The following is a 17,032-nucleotide window of genomic DNA, read 5'->3' on the forward strand; positions in this document are numbered from 1 at the left end:
TGGAACTAGCTCTTGTAGACCAGGCTGGTCTCGAACTCACAGAGATCCGCCTGCCTCTGCCTCCCGAGTGCTGGGATTAAAGGCGTGCGCCACCTGTTATTTTAATTTTAAAAGTATGTGTTGAATTCATTTTTAGTGGCTAAATTATTTTCGTTATATTGTTCTCTGGTATAGAAAATGCTGAATGTTTTATTTTTATATCTTTACAAATTTACAAAATACAATAATTCTCAGCAGTCCTTTGGCACATTTTTACATGCATTAGTTGCCTTTATTCCAGAAAACTTGAATTCTTTAGTCTTTTTTTTTTTGGTTTTGATTTTTCAAGACAGGGTTTTTCTGTGTAACAGCTCTGACTGTCCTGGATCTTACTTTGTAGACCAGGCTGGCCTCAAACTCACAGAGATCCACCTGCCTCTGCTTCTCAAGTGCTGGGATTAACAGCATGCACCACCATTGCCTGACTGACTTGTCATGCACTTTAGTTTTTATTTTTCTTGAAACTTGTCTTAGAAATTTCAGTTCTTGATTTGCTCCTAAGTCATATTTTCGCAACACATGGAATAAAAATAATCTTATTTATGAATGTGCATCCATGTTCCTTGCAGTGTGAAAAATTATGTAAGGTATCTATCAACTTCCCTATCTTTAAGAAAGACGTAGAATTTCTACCACTGAGCTATAGCCTTAGTCCTTACAACTTGTTTAAATTTATAAATAATTGTGAGAAAAGTTTTCAAAACAGACATAATTTCTAAAGAAGTGAGTGCACACTTACAGATTTTTTATTATAAATAATGAGAAGTATCACTTATTAATTTCTAAATGGATTTTCTGATACCTATTATTTATGGTCTTCAGGGTTAGTCATATTTAAAAACAATGCTCCCACAGGTGCATTTTAGATCAGGTCTAAAGTGAACACAGAGGTAAGATATGACAATCTTATCCCGAGTAGACCATGACACTATATTTAATAAGAAAGTATATTAAGTTAAAAAAATCGTTTAGAAATGCTTGTACATACAATGCGATCTTTTAGTCTCAATGTAATAAATCATTGGACTTAGAAAATTGGTTTTATTGGTACTTTTCAGTGGTCCAGTTTTAACAGCAATAAAATGAAAGGGAAAAGACACATTATCTACTGTGGAAAAGCCACTGTCCATTGTCTTTGTGAAAAACATCAACAAACTAAACATTTTCATTTTAAGTTGCTTTTTTTTTGTGCCTGCTCTCTGTTTCCTATGTTTGATATATGAACACAACTTAATGATGTCATTTAAATGGTTAACATATTCAGGAATATTTGGAAGTATTTCTGTATTCAAGAGCATATATATTCACTTGAAAGTTATACACAGGCTAATATTTAATTCAAAGACGACATAGTTATTTGCTTTAGAGTTGAAGATAGGAAATCTAAAAGTGTAATGTGTCTGAATAACTAGTACTGTAATGACAAACAGGCAGAAACTGCGTTTAATAATATGAATCTCAGGCTTGGATTGCTGCGAAAATCATATGTATGGTCTATAATTTTGCATCTGTTTTTTTTTGGGGGGAAAACACTGTCTGAATTCCTGCTGTTATATTTGAGTGTTTTTATACATTGAAAAAGATTCCAGGTGTGGACCAATGGCTCATTAGTCCAATAATGAAAAATTTTCCAATCAAGATGGAGACCACTTTGCCAGCACAGTAGCTTCGCTCCATGGGGGGCAGCGTGCAGAGACTTTTTCATGAGATGCTGTAGTTTTATGTCAAGTGTCACCTCTCAGGTCAGGATTCATATCCGCTCTTAAGAGAAATTTCATTTTTGCCTCATCAGGCCAGGGACGTGTTGCTTTTGAAAGAATTCCCTCCTACTGGCAAAAAGAGAGCCAGGGAGGAACTCACACTGCTGGCTTTAAGAGGAGCCGCAGTGAGCACACATTGCCAGAACATCTTGGTGGCGGCACATGAGGGTGTCTTCGAAGAGCTGTGCGTGACACCGTCTGCCTTTATTACCAGAAGCCAGATAATGACCTGTGGACACCTGTTGAGAAACCAATCAAAGTTAGGTGTAAAGGGCATGGGACAGGAGATCGAAATTCAAATCTCAGCTGTTAAGCTGCTGCTTACATGATTTTCTCCCTCCCTCTCCCCCACCATCTATCTCTTTTTTTTTTACTTAGCCAAGTTTACTTTTTTCAGTTAAAGGTGTGTGTGTGTGTGTGTGCGTGTGTGTGTGTCTGTCTGTCTCTCTCTCTCTCTCTGTTGCTCAGGCATGTCTGTGTGTGTCTGTGCATGTGTGCACATACTTGTGTGCTGGGACGTGCGGCCTTTTCCGGTGTGGGGTGCCAAGGGATGATGAAGGTGGTCCTGCTTTCACACGCTGAGGACTCAGTCCTAGAGACCAGGTGACTCACTGAATTTGGAGTTGGCTGCTGTCATTAAGCCCCAGTAATCCTTTGGTCTCTGCCCCCACAATGCCACACCTCGCTGTTTATGAGGATTCTGGGATTTGATCTCATGTCCTCAAATTACACAGCAAGCGCTCTCTACTGAGGATCTGAGCCATCTCTCCACTGCTGTCTCCGTGGGGATGAGTGATGAGAGAGGAATGGGCACACGTGTGTACCTTTTCCAGAGGCGTCTTCCTAGTGGGGTTGTCTCTGTGTGCTCTCTCTGTCAGGCATCAGACCTGAGTGGGTGCTTGAGATTGGGAGATGCACTCATTGGCGCTCTCATTCAGGAGTTTGTGGTCTTTGCTGGGAATGGAGCCTCCAGAACACATTGGAGTCCAACATTGCTGCTCCTCGAGCATTGCCACAGACTAAAACCAACCTGCCAAGCCCACGCAGGTTTGGATTCAGTCCTGTATTTAACCTAGTTTTATCAGTTCTTCACCCTTTCAGTAGAATCCAGAAATAAGAGTTTTCATACCACTAGATATAAAAAACAAACAAACAAATAAATAAAGCAAAACCGCCAACCAATCTGTCTGGTGCACCACAGAAATTCCTGGGCCATCTCTCCAATTTCCAGTGCTTTTGTTTTTTTTTCCCATGTATGCGCTTTTCCTTGAGATAAGTGTGGAAGCTTAGCGTGGTTTTGAATTTGATCTGTATCAGTACCGATGAGAGGTGTATCTCCAAGTTTGTGAGGTATCTATTCAGTGGTTTGTCAGATCTCCTCACTGTGACATATTTCTGGTGGAAATTCTTCCAATTTTGTCTTTTTTTTAGTGCTGGGCTAGAACCCAGGGCTTTTGCTTGCCGTGGAAGAACTTTGTGACTGAGCTGTGCCCTAACCTCTTCCTCTGGGTACCAAACAACACCTCCAGTACTCATTTGAAATGTTTTAACTTGAGGAAACTAATTATATGAAAATTAAGATGCTTGTATTCTGTTTGTCCATCAATTTACCGTGTGATTTTTGTCAAAATAGTACAATGCTCTGTTCCTGAGTCTCCTGTCCTTTTGGAGATTATGTAGTGTCTCTTTGTAAACAGGGATAGTATGAAGATCATACCTAGAAATGTTTTGTTTCCATATACTTGATTTATATTTCTATAGTACTAACCTTGCCTTTCACAAGTCAGTTCTGTTGAGAACCTGGTGTGCTTTGATTATCTTGGCCAAGTTTTATAAGCATAGTAACCCACTGTGGAATCATGTATCAGTAAGTAGGAAAGTAAATTGAATTTTTGTGTCCTAGAGAATTAAATTATGCCATATAATGGAGCCCTGGCAAGCATAAGTCAGACACACGAAGGCTCACTCAAGTGACAGGTTACAAATAATAGCAGTTCTTCAGCAAAGCCAGTAATATGAATTGTAGGCCCAATTTTTTTATGCAATGAAGGTATCATTGGACCTCGTAGCTCTGAATTCTAGTTAATGAACTCAGAACACATTGTTACTTACCCAAGTTTCAAAATAAAATGTTGTAATAGGTGTGAATGGCAAATAAAGATTCACGTTTTTATGGAAATCAAGGAAGTCTGAGAACGTACTGGAGGACATAGTGTCAAGCCTGTTTGGAAACTGCAGGTTTTCATACAGCTTTTGCACCAGTGCTCTTCTGTTGCTAGTTTTACTATGTAGCTATGAAACAAAGGCAGAGATGTGATTAAATATGAACTAGAAAAGTTACTTGGCATCCAAATATTTCTTTCAGAATGGTCTGAGTTTGGGCGGAGAAATGATGGTCCCCCACCACTGAAGGGAAGGAGAGGAAGACACTTCAGACGATTAGAATCATTTCTCTTGCATACATATGCATCCACATAAGCCTGCACACACACACATAACAAATATGTCAACCTCGCAGGATCAAGGAGCAGCTCTGCTTGCTGTTGTATGGTTTCCTTTAGTCAGCTAGTGTGTATCCATCACAGGAGAGTGTGATTCTTCGAAGACACAATTGTCATAGTGGGGGAGGGAACAGGAGTTTTTGGATAATAATGTGATTGGTCCTTACACAGTCGAAGCAATCACTGTCATTAACACATGGTCCCATCCTGGATCATAGATTTTGAAAATCACTTTTGAAAAAAAAAATGTGATTTTATTCAGTGTGATTCAGAAGTTGGTGAAACCATTTGCTTTCTTGGCATCTGTGTTTCCATTTTCAGATTATTTTTATTTTAATCCTGGTGATCAGGCTTGTTGAGCATAACTACAGACTCTGGGAAAGGTTTCGTTTGTTGGTTTTGTTTATTTAACCTGTTTCGGCAGTGAGTTAAGAAACATTGAATTGCATTAGTAACAGTAGCAGATGAGGTGAGCATGGTCTAGTGTCACTCCTGGGTATAGGGCTGGTGTCTTCACAGTGAGTGATACCTTGTTCTTTTTCTTCCTGGGAATGCCTATGGCCCTTTTGTGCTAGCTGACTTACAGACGCCATCTTAGATTTCAGAGCACAGCAAGATTGCCTACTTTTGTTCATTTCAGTGTGTTTGATTAGTTGATGTCTAGGACGTGAATTTCCAGCAAGGTACATGGGGATTTGGCTGTATGACTCCTATTAAACTTAATGGAAGTCATAACTCCCATTAAATTAATAGGAATTGTGCCTGTGCTCGCTGCATAGCTAATGTAACCTCATTGTTTAAACTCAGAGATTGGGTAAATTAGCATCTATTCAAAACAAAGCGTTTACTTTCCTTTTTTTGTATTTAGATTTTTAGTGCAAACTAATGCTATTTTACTCTTTAAGAAAGCAACACTTAACTCCGTCTCCTCTTAGGAGACCTTTATTCTTTATTGTGCCTTGTGAGTGTCTTATAATTTGACTGTGGTAGTGTTCTCTATAGGTAACGATGTAAAATAAAGTTTAAAAATGTAAATATAATGCCCCTTGTAAATTGTATAAGATAGCATCCTATTGAGTATGATGTATAATACAGAATTACTTGGCTTCTAGCTGAAAATGAATTTGTTCTAAATGCAAACATTGCATAAATTAAAATAATAAAGCACACACACACGCTTTGAAAACGTTGCTTTGTTGTATACATAGGTCACGTTTTAAAAGATTTATTTTATTTTTATTTTTTGTTTTTGAGACAGGGTCTTTCTACATAGCCCTGGTTGTCCTGGAACTGGCTATGTAGCACAAGCTAATTTCCAAGTATCTCTGCCTCCAGAGTGCAGGGGTTGAAGGTGTGCACTCCACAATGCGTGGCAGATTTATTTTATTTTTGATTTGATGTTTGTCTGTCTGTCTACGTGTGGGCTCTGTGCATGTCACTGCAGGCGTCACTAGAAGCCAGAACTGTTGGAGTTACAGGCTGTTGTGAGCCACCCCCAGTGCGTGCTGCGGGAGCAGAAGCCATCTCTCCAGTCCCGTATAGGTCATTTTATTTACTAGATTTTACTGCTAATGTATGCTGTTTTATAATTGAAGACTAAATTCAAGAACTGGATTCTTTTTTTTTTTTTTTTTTTACTTTTAATTCTCACTCTCTGTTTAATTCTGACTTTGTATTCTATTGTCTTTTAGTTCCCTAGCATGGCAAAGGGATTGTTCAGCTCTCTTGGTTCCCTAATCAGTCTTTTCACGACTGCTGAAAGAGAATCATAAACGCACTCACAGCAATAGACCCCAAAACCTCACTATCAGTGTGCCCTTGACTATCAGGTACTTTTCAAGCTTTAAGTTTGGATGGAAAAGACTGTATCAAATATTTATGAATAGATGTTATGATTTTTCTCAAAGTAAAGTGCATTTTAGAAATATTGATTTTACATGCAAATTAGGCTTTCATCCCTTTTGTTGTTACATTGGCAACGATCAATAATATATTAAAGGTAGTTTAATTAAAAACGCAGGGAGCTTTGAAAGCTCCATAATTTTTCAGGCCTATATTTCTCTTAATTACTTGCCCCTCGTTTGTTTCATTCTTGATGAGTCACGTTTTTTAACTTTATTTTTGAAATCATGTTTTTGTTTTTTTTTTTAATTCTGAAATCTATGTATAAGTTGTGTTGCAATATCAGAGAAATAATAATACGGATGATTGGAGATAACGATTAATGAGGACCTGGTATGCCTTGAAAGCCTGATTTATCTTCCATATTACTAAGGGAGTGTCTTACTGAAACATATGCTCGATACCCTGTGGCACTCTTCATTTCTTTTCTTCTCCTCTGCGTGACAGAGAATGACATATGACAGCCATGCAGGCTACATGTATTAGACATCAATGTGGATTAGTGAATATCTCCTGACATCTTTCAACCCTGTCTTGGAACTGCTTTTGTCAACTTGACAGAAGTGATTCCAAGAGAATACCTAGTCCCGGCCTTGGGATCTCGTGGCTGAAATGCAAAGCTGAGAAGGGAATTCCGTATCTGCGCCCCAGGAAGCACAAACAACATTTATAATCTCCTCTTTTCCTCCAGGAACTCTCTCCTGAGTTTGACTTTCATGTCTGCCATAGTTCTTTCTTTGAGAGCTAATTTTTCTTAAAAATCCTTCACCCTTTTTACTAGGAGTGGGAATGCAACACACCTTCCCCAGAAAAGATAGAGAATTTAAAGAAATTGAGATAACAATGTAATGAGAAAAGATAGAGAATTAAAAGGAATTAAGTTAACAATGTAACAATGCTCATACTTTTAACCTTTCATATTGTTTCCCTAAGTGCATCTTTTTTTTCAAGAAATTTTCTACAATGTACATAGCGATGTTACAGATCAATACAAAATCATGTATGAAACAGATAAATTCTTCATTTGCATCTCTTATTATGTAATGGCTTTAAATATTGGTTATAAAATGTATTATGTATAAATGTAAAAACCTTTATTCTTCACCTTCACTTGCCAGACATTTGTTCTTAATTTCTTTTTAGATATAAACTAGATAAGTACTTTCATAGGAAATACTTCTTTGGGGGATGAGTTATTTTGCGTGCCTGGAATCACAGAATTCTGCTTACTCTGAGATTTAGGCACACAATCGCCTGCTCTAAGAGGCTTCGTGTTGGTAACCCAGCACAGGAGAGTGCTACTGTCACCATGCATTGTTAGCAGTGACTTAGAGTACAAGAAAGGCTTTCATTGTGTGCTTCTAATTTGGGGATGCTTGTAAGGATAAAAACATTTTTTTTTGTGTGTGTGTACTTAGTTGTTCACCAGTTAAGTTTTGATGTGAACTTTTGATTTTTGTTAACCACATGATCATTTTTCTGAAGACTACAATTCATTGATGGCTGTGGTCTTAATGCCGTTTCTGTTTTGAAAAATATTTTCTAGTTTGCCTGGTAGGTAGATATTTGTATTGCTTGAAGTTCTGATGAGAATTTAAAAGGAGATTTTCTAATAGAACACTAATTAAAGGTTTAATAACTATCCTGATTTTGTTACATTTGGTTTCTTTTACCCCTCACCCTTTTTTTAGTTTATAGCTATTTTCTTTTTGGATTTCTTCCACTTTTATGCTAAAACTCCTCATATCCATGTCTTAAATATTTCCTCACTTGCATTTTCCCATGGCTTTTAAATATTTTTAATTGAAATTTGTCAGTGCCGGGGGTTGAGCCCAGGGCTTTAGTCATCCTAGGCGCATGTCCTGCCTTTGGGCTGCATCTTCAGCCCCTAAATTCTGTAGTTAATTTAAAATGAAGTGAATAAATATTAACCCAATTTTTCATGTGGGTAAAGTTGGTGTAAAATCAAGATTGAGACCATATTCTTATGGTTAATAGTTGAAAACAAGACAAAAGTAAAGCAGAGGAGACATCCATTATTGGCACAGAGCATGCTCTTGGAGGAAAGCAGCACCATTTTTTATTTCAACCATCTATCCCCGTTTTGAAGAGATTTCTTTTTGCATGGAATTTTAAAAATCAAGATTTGAAGCCCTATCTCGAAAAAAAAAAAATCAAGATCTGGCTTTAAGAAATAAATGGGTAGATAGATTGTTAAGAGAGGTGGTAGGGAGAAAGGTTGTGACAGTCTTGAATTAAATGTTTAAAAATAATTTAAACAAAAATTAAACACAAAGACAAAGTTCTATATCGTAGGAATCCTTCAGTGTTAAGAAGAAGGAAATTCCTGGAATAAAATAAACTTGGATGATGCAGCTTTGTGTAAGGGGTCGCTCTGTCAAGGAGAGCCAAGTAAAATATCCTGTTTTATTGCATATTTATAAGGGCTTCCGGACTATTCCCTTGTAATCATCTATTTCTATTTAACTGTGTATTTATGGCCTACCCATCAGTTCTCACTTCTGTATTTGGCTTTTATTCTTTTCTTTGTAGCACAGGTGGATCATTCCCCCATTTAAAAATTCAGACAAATTGCTCTGAAGTCCATGCATTTGAGGGCTCATGTGCTGTTTTTCTTGTTGTCTGCAGTTTTCCCCTTAAAGTCTTGGGAAATAGTCTCAAGTTGTAAAGTCCCTGAAATCAGGAATAATTCTGGTCCCAAGTATTTTGGATAAGAGACATTCAAACTACATGAAGATCTAAAGCAGACGATTCATGGTCTGGTCTTAGATCCAGGTAGTGTTGTATTAATTGAAGCGAGAGACTGCCACAGTGCATTGCTGGGGGCACACAGAGAGCCCACCGGATTCTGAGATCCACTTTTTTTTTTTATTGTTCAAATACTGTGGGAGACGGGAACCTAGACAGGAATGGTTTGAAAAGGCAGCTTGAAGATTAGTAGTGTAGAATTCTTTATTTTACAGGTGAAGAAATAAGACTCAGAAAGAACTCTTCTCTCTCCAAGGTCTTCTTGCTGGGGGAGAAATCAAGAAATAGAAATAGAATAGAAAAATAGAAATAGACCTGGCTAAACCTTAAAAGTCAGATCCAGCACCGTGTGCATGGCAAGTTAGTGCATACGGTCGTGAGTCGCTCGAGCATCTGAAGACCTGGATTCTGACTCAGTGTCTGGGGTAGGCGTGGATCATGTCTGACGGGTTCCCTGGTGGCACAGACGTTGATCGTCTCTGAGAGGAGATGTGTATCCTGGAGTTGTGGTTATTAAAATGTTCAGAAAATCAGAATTTGCATGATAGTGATTTCAGTCATTGCAAGTCATTTGTTTTTAACCGAGAGAACGTGGCTGAAATACAGAAGCAGCATCGCGTTCAGTTTTATGACCCTCATTAGAGAGAGAACGGAGATACCTCAGGATGCAGGGAGCCTTGTTATATTTTGTTATGTTTTAATCCCGTTTTGTATGCTTGGAGATGACCTTTTATCTGATGATTTGCTTTGGAAAAAAAAATCCCTGAACAACCATGCAACCTGCCCTCTCCTTAATATTACCCTCTATTCCCTGTTGGACTGCCCTACTTTTATTTTACCCTACACAGATACATTATTTTAATATCCTCTTAATTATTGTTTTATTATTTAAGGTAACAGTTAACAAGTAGTCATTTAATGTAAAACATCGTTCTTTGTTCTAACTCACCTGGGAAAAGTTTATTTTGTGTTATTTTATATTAATTGTTTTCAAGGTCAGCCTACATCAATAGCTAGCAGTCATCATATCCCTTTAGTTTTGTTTCTGTGGCATGTTATGGCCTGCATTCCTCAGTGTTAACTGGTGAGGAGAAGTGGCTTAAGCATGTTCTTCTGTGTGCGTAGGTTTATGTAATGATGTCGCTTGATAATACATGTTACCAAAGATATCCTATTGTTTTATTTCACAGAAGATACAATATTTCTTTGCAGCAGTTGATATAATCCTTAGGACAAAAATAGGTTACTGGTCGTATTTGATTGGGAATTAAATGTGTCTTCAGTAGTTTCCTGAGCCCTTGAAAGCCAGAATTCGAGTAAACAGCAAATTTGAAATAAAAAGAGTTGCATATAGGCACCTTAGGTATTTTTGTTCTCCTTATTTGTTAGAGTTAAGGAATTTTGAGATTTGGGTTGACAGTTTGGAGGTCAGTAGTGCAGGATCTTCCACTTAACAGATGCAGAAACTAAGACCTGGGAAGGGGTGTCCTTCCATCAGGGTTTTATTGCTGAGTACACCTTTTCCCCCACAGACTGGTACGTTGGGCTTCAGTTGGTTGACTGATATAATTACTTTACAAGGCTGTCATTCCAGAACAAAATATGTTTCAAAATATCATACATTATTGTTTAACTTAATGGTTATTATCAAAAGAGAATCCGTCTCAGGGTTTCTTTGTTTAATACCGTGGCAGATTAAAAGCCATCTGAAGCGCTGGGCAAGTTAGTCCACACATCTGTAAATCCAGTACTCGCAAAGCCTTACGCAGGGGGATGACAAGTTCAGACCATTCTGAGCTAGTTTGAGGCTCACCTGATCTATATAAGAAGATTCTGTATCCACCCTTGCCTCAACAAACAAAATGTAGATTTAAAGCAATACTAAAATCGACTTTGTTTTTGTAACAAAATAATCCAGCTAAGTTAACTCCTCAACTTCCAAAACATCCTGAGAAAGTTTTCAGTGAGAAGCAAGGAATTTCCTAAGCTTTCAGATGTTGATGAGTTGATAGGGTGTAGGTATTCTGGAAACCTGCGGTGATTATAGTTAGTTTTCATTTCTCAGTGATTGTCATCATCAAATATTTAGTCAGGACTCCCCAATCATCCTTTAGGTTTGGTATTGGGTGTCATTCTTTCTCTTTATTCTGCTTGCCACAGGAAGCTGCTTAATCCTGGCCTCTGTTTTAGAGTTTCAGCAAATAGTCGGCCCTGAATAGCTCTCAGTGTCTCTTACTTCTGTCCCCTTAAAGGCGGTTGCTGTAGATCCTGCCATCCTGTCTGTTTACTAGAGAGCTCGCCTCTGAGAGCTGTCATTCTCTTCTTTCAACAGTGCTGTTAATTGATGGTGAAGACAGACTGGAAAATCTTTAGTGATTAAAAAATCCTGGGGATAGGTGTGACCCCAGTTTGCAAAGTGGTAAAATCTTTGCCTCGTGGTCTCATCTCTGTTTGAACTAAAATGCTAAATGCACAATAGAAGAACAAAAGACAGTCACATTCAGAAATGTTAAACAACGGTAAAACTAGAACCATTTAAATGACAAAATTTGACTGTTTGAATTAACTTTGTGTTTGGCTTAATTTGTGGCTCTAATTATTGCTGACATTTGTGAGTAGATTTTAGTTGAGTGTCCTGCAGGGATTTGTAGCTAAATCATATGTAAGAATCATGTGATTCCACATACTTTTGTTCAACTGACAAAGCAAGTAAAAAGTGTAACACTGTAACCTGACAAGATGTGAACAGATATTTCTAATCATATTTGCTCAAAAGAATTGAACTAAGTTTCAACTGAAATAATACCCTCATCTTTGGAAGGCTGATTTCACCAAGAACTAGGGTATACATGTGTCTTCAGGTCACATATTTTAATGATGTAGCAAGACTCAAGAGAAGACAAATTTACAATTGTCACAGTGGATACTATGTATGCTTTTGCTTTGAAGTCCTCGGCTACTGTTTCAAAGGCATTAGTGGTAGAGAAGTCCCCATGGGTAACTTGAATGGCCAGCTCCTTGCGCTTGCATTTTGGAATGCATTTCAGCTGAGCACAGATCAGAGATCATTTTCAGAGCTGCCATGATGCAGCAACTTAAGGACACACCAAATGGTTGATGTTGTGTCACAGCTAGTAGACGGGCTCGGATCCTCACATATCCTTCCCAGACCCTCTTCTCACTTCCTGAGTCCACACCTTAGAAACCTTCAGCTGGTCCAGAGTTACTCTGGGACGTGACTACTGGTAGATATAGTTTGTTGCTTGCTAATGTATGTGCTGTAGCACATAATAGCAAGTATCTGCCAGCACCCCAGTGTGGTTTTGAGGGTTCAGGAGGATAAGTTTGAAGGCTCTCTATGCCACTAAACAAAGTTTTGAGCTAGCGTTTTTGTTCTAGTGTGTCTCAGTATTCACACTCTACCGTCGTCCCTCTCCTCTCCCCGCACTTGGAGGTTCGGAATATTGGTTGTGTGTTAGTCTCATTGATTCGATGGCCAGTTAGTATTTTTTGTGTGGTATCGTGGCATCTCACTCAGCAACTGTGAGGTAGAGTTAGGATGATGGAAAGTGTGAAGCTAGCCCGGGCTACTTGACATCTTGTCTCAAACAAAACACAAAAACAAAACAAACAAATGACAAGATAATGTCCCCTTAAGAAGAGTGCTCATTACTCTTTGTGTTAAATTTTGGTAGGGGGTTACTTTGGAACATTGGTTTCTTTTGGAAGCTTAAAAAAAAAGAACAAAAGAATACAAGCACAGATCTTCTGAATGTATGTAGTAACACAGTACAGTGTAGTAAATCACTGTCCAGGAGTGACTAATGAACTCTGGAACTGACCAGTAGGAGTGAGAGCATGCACCTTTGCTCAACAAGGCTCTGTTTTTATATGTTCCAGTGAATTCCGTGAGGCTGGGGACAATATTCTACTCAGGTTTTTCTTTGTAATAATGCTAACTTTAATGTACTAATGTGTTTTAGTTGATTGCAAAACACCTTCAAGTACATTTAGCGCTAGAGTTTCACTAGTGAGTACCTTACATGCAGTGAGTTGAGGGTGTGTGCACAAAGATGAGGCCTGAGTATTAGTATTTAAAACTTAATTGTAACAAACCTTGGTTACGCATAGCTTAGTGCTTAAATTTCTCTAGTTATTCAAATCATCTAGGTGATAATAATCTTCTCGAAACTGAGCCAGCTAGTTGACACTGACTTCTTCTCCCTAAACATGGAACTTCCATCTTGGAATGCAGTGACTGAACTCAGCCGTACACTTTCTATGGCTTGGGATAATGCTTTGGAAGTAATTTTACTAACATCAATTTAGACATGATGATCAGTGATTGCTTCCAGTTCTTTGAAATTTCTCACAGTTTTGTCCTGTGATTTGCTCCTTTTACCAAGTAGCCATTTTTGTCATTTTTAACAAGCAATGACAATTTGTTGTGATATTTTTATACAGACTTATGCAGAATATCTGAAAATATCTAGTTTTAAAATTATCTTCTTATTGACCTTGCTTATAGCAGGGATTACTTATAGTTTGCAATCATAAAATAGGTTTTGCTGGTGATAATTTTCACAACATGTATTTTAACACATTAAATTTCAGTACATGTATTGTTGACAGTCAGAATTTTTTTATTCTTCTTTAGTCAACGTTAGTAAATGGATATCTGGTTTATGTTGCTGTCTTTGACTGTTTCTGTTTGATTTAAAAAAAAATCACAGACTCTGTTGAGCACATAGTGGTTGTTATTTCTGTCCAGTGACTTTGAAGAGGGAAGTATTTGACTTAGAATGGTGGGGGGTCAAAGGTGCTGTTTTTCTATACTACTGCTAAGAATTCTAGCCTCCAATATAGTTTAACTCACAGGTTTGCTTAAAAGACAGGTTTTTAAGGATATGAATTTAGGTTTCAGAAGTGAGGTTTCCTGGTCTGTTATTCTTAACTTTGCAACTGTGTTTCCTCTCAGATTAAAAAAAAAATCATTGTATCACATCTTAATCCTCAATGGCACTTACTTATTCATTTCAGAAAGTCGTCCACTCTAAAAATGAAACATTTTGCTACCATTGAAATCAGCTAAAGAAGAGATTTCTTGTTTCATGGGACAAATGCAGGAGAGTTCTAATGGCATTATCAGGACAATGGACCATCTTCTAGGTGGTTGGCTGGAAGGAGGGGGACACAGTAACTCCGGAGAATGGCGTGCATGTGGAAATGCACATTAGTAGTTTGTCAGTGCAGCGGATTAGTTTCTCATTTGAGTATAAGGAGAATGTGAAAGTTTCCTGGATTTATAGTAGCCTGGACAAACTGTTAACTTAATTATGTGTTTCTAACATTCTTTTAAAATATGAATATATAGAGTCAGCGATGGCCGGGGACTTGTGTACCGACTATTGACCCCACCAGGCTCCAATGGATAGTTCCAATTAGTGGTTGGATAGATGCCCTGATTGTACTGAGTGTGTTAGAAAACCAACCCGCCAGTTGTCCATCTAAGAAAGGTACTATGAAGGAGAAGAGGGATAGGTAAGGAATGGAGAGGGGAGAGGGTGTGGGCAGAGTTGGCAGAATGCATTGCATGCATATGTAAAACTGCCAAAGAACAGACGTAATAAAAAAGCATGACGAACCTCCCACCATATCCTTCAGATTTCTCTCCTTTCCAGCGTTTGCAGGTGCACACCTCATTTACCGTGGTGTCCGTTCATGTCTTCCTCTTGTTTCTTATTTGCTTACTGTCTCTGTCAACTTAGAAAATACATTGGCATGTTCTCTTCTTCTTATAAATATAAACTTTCCTGTGTGAGAACTACTGTACCCGCAAAAAAACGCTTTAGGAAAGTTATTGAATAATACTCAGCTTTGCTTAAGAAAAAATTATCAGTATTCATGTGAAAGACAAAAAACGGGCTCTATGAAATCAAACATGTCAAAATCAGTTGTGTCTCCCTACCCCCTCGGCATAGGAGGAGTAAAAAGCTGTCAGTCCATTCAAGAGTTAGAAAGGCAACTGCAGCTGGTCCAGAAGAGAGGGTCTAGCTAGTGCGTAAAATTCTTGTCAGCATTTCGACACTGCATTCTTTTGGGGTATCTGTTATCACTGAATAGAAAACTGTTTCAAATTGACAGGCAGACAGAACGTTGTGCTGAATGTGTAAATTGGAATCATCACATCCACCAGTTCCCTTCACCAGGTGCCGGCTCAGAGCCTGCTTCTGCACAAGTGTTGAGAGAATGCCAGGAATATGTTTTTTGCTCCCCCGCCCCAATTACCCCTCATCTCTTCCAGTGTCTAGTTCTTTTCCTAAACAGCTTGCCCAGGTGTTTTAGAAATGCCTCGCAGGATAGAGCAGGGGTGCAGGTGTTCCGAAGGCAGAGGCTGCTAAGCGTGTTGGGAGAAACAGATCCATCTGTGTGAGGGTTGTGGTTTGCAGACCAGTGTCTTGCTGGCCTTGAGATACTATTGAGAGTGAAATAGTGGAGTTGGTGACTAAAGGAAATTAGACTATTTATTTGTTGAGCCTTTATGTCTGAGTCTTTAAAAATACTTTGATTTAGAAGCTGTTTGGATAACTAGTGGCAATTTCAAGGGCTGCAAAAACATGAAAGCCGCTCAAGTGATAATGAAGGAAGAGTGAAGACGAATCTTGCTTCTTCGTGGCTTTTTGATCTTATGGAAAGAATTATGGCACAATGTAATTGTTTTGAGTTTCTTGCTGACATTTTCTGATTTTTTTTTGTGATATAGTACTACGATATTTGAAGGTAGAATTTAAAATTTTTATTCTGTTTGAATTTGTATCACAGTCGGTTGCTTAGAACTATTCAAATTAGTTTGTGCTCGAAGCACTTGTAACAGTGTTACTATTCTTGAAATTAAACAACTTGGCTCACAGAAGGATCCTTTAATTAGTTTGGTTAATTGTGCTTTCTTGACTAATGTAAATATTTTTCTAGAGGAGTGTATGTTCTATCTTTTGCTTATCCTGTGGGCAGTGAGTTTTCTTGATATATTTCCCTTTAAAAGATTTTATTTTTGCTTTCATTTGTCTAATCTTTGTATTATGGGAAGGTAATGAAGTGCTAAGTGTTCTGAATATGAACATTGTATGCTACTTCTCGTAACTTCTCTTGGCCTCTTGAGAGTTGTTCTAGCCTCTGACATGGCCACCCAAGGGTAGATGGGAATTTCCCGGCATTTCTCCTGTTAGCTCACACTCAGGCACTGTTGTCCTTCGTATTGATTTAGTCTCTGTGAGCTTTCACTGACCACTCAGGCAGGGAAATTAAGTTTAGGTACATTTCTCATGGGGGCAACAAATGGTTAATTTCAAAAGCAGTACGATGTGGTGCTAATAACTTGAATGGGTTATTGACAGCTTAAATATACGTGTGTGTGTGAGTGTGTGTGTGTGTGTGTGTTGTGCGAACATGCCACAAAGGACAACCCGTAGGAGTTGATTCTTCCCTTTTCATCTTTTGGATTCCAGAAGGGAACTCAAGCCTTTAATCTTGGCAGCAAGCGACTTGATCTGTGGAGCCAGCTTGGGCACAATGATTCATCTTTAAAAATTTTTTTATTTCTATTTATGCGTATGTACATTCTATGGCACCTGTGTGGGGCTGCCTGGAGAGTCCAGAAGAAGACATGGATCCCTGGAACTAAACTCATCCTCTTCAAAAACAGTCACCATTTTTAACCACTGAGCCACCTCTGTAGTCTGATACTTCATATTTTAATTCATGTTTATATCCTTTGTGAATCTGCAAAAATCATCGAGCTTGATCGTGTGTGTTGCTTTCATTATGATATTTCAAATCCCTTCTGTTCCCAGTTGTTACTGTTGGACGTGAGAGATGGCTTAGTTTGTAAAACCACCTATGGCGCAGCCTGATGACCTCAGGTGCATCCCTGGAATTCATGGTAGATGGGGGAAAACACGTCTTTTCCTGATCTACATTCATGCACATATCTGTGCATACACACACAGACACACACACAGGGCGACATGTGTGCTCCCATACACACATATACACGTATACATG

General features: G+C 38.4%; 1 protein-coding gene across 31 annotated transcripts in view; it reads left to right on the forward strand.

Annotated features, from left to right (window-relative positions):
- Adgrl2 (adhesion G protein-coupled receptor L2) overlaps positions 1 to 17,032 on the forward strand; it is a 208,263-nt gene that overhangs the window by 65,087 nt on the left and 126,144 nt on the right. The window lies entirely within an intron of this gene.

The sequence above is a fragment of the Microtus ochrogaster genome, chromosome 21, assembly GCF_000317375.1.
Source record: "Microtus ochrogaster isolate Prairie Vole_2 chromosome 21, MicOch1.0, whole genome shotgun sequence".
Taxonomy (NCBI): Eukaryota; Metazoa; Chordata; class Mammalia; order Rodentia; family Cricetidae; genus Microtus; species Microtus ochrogaster.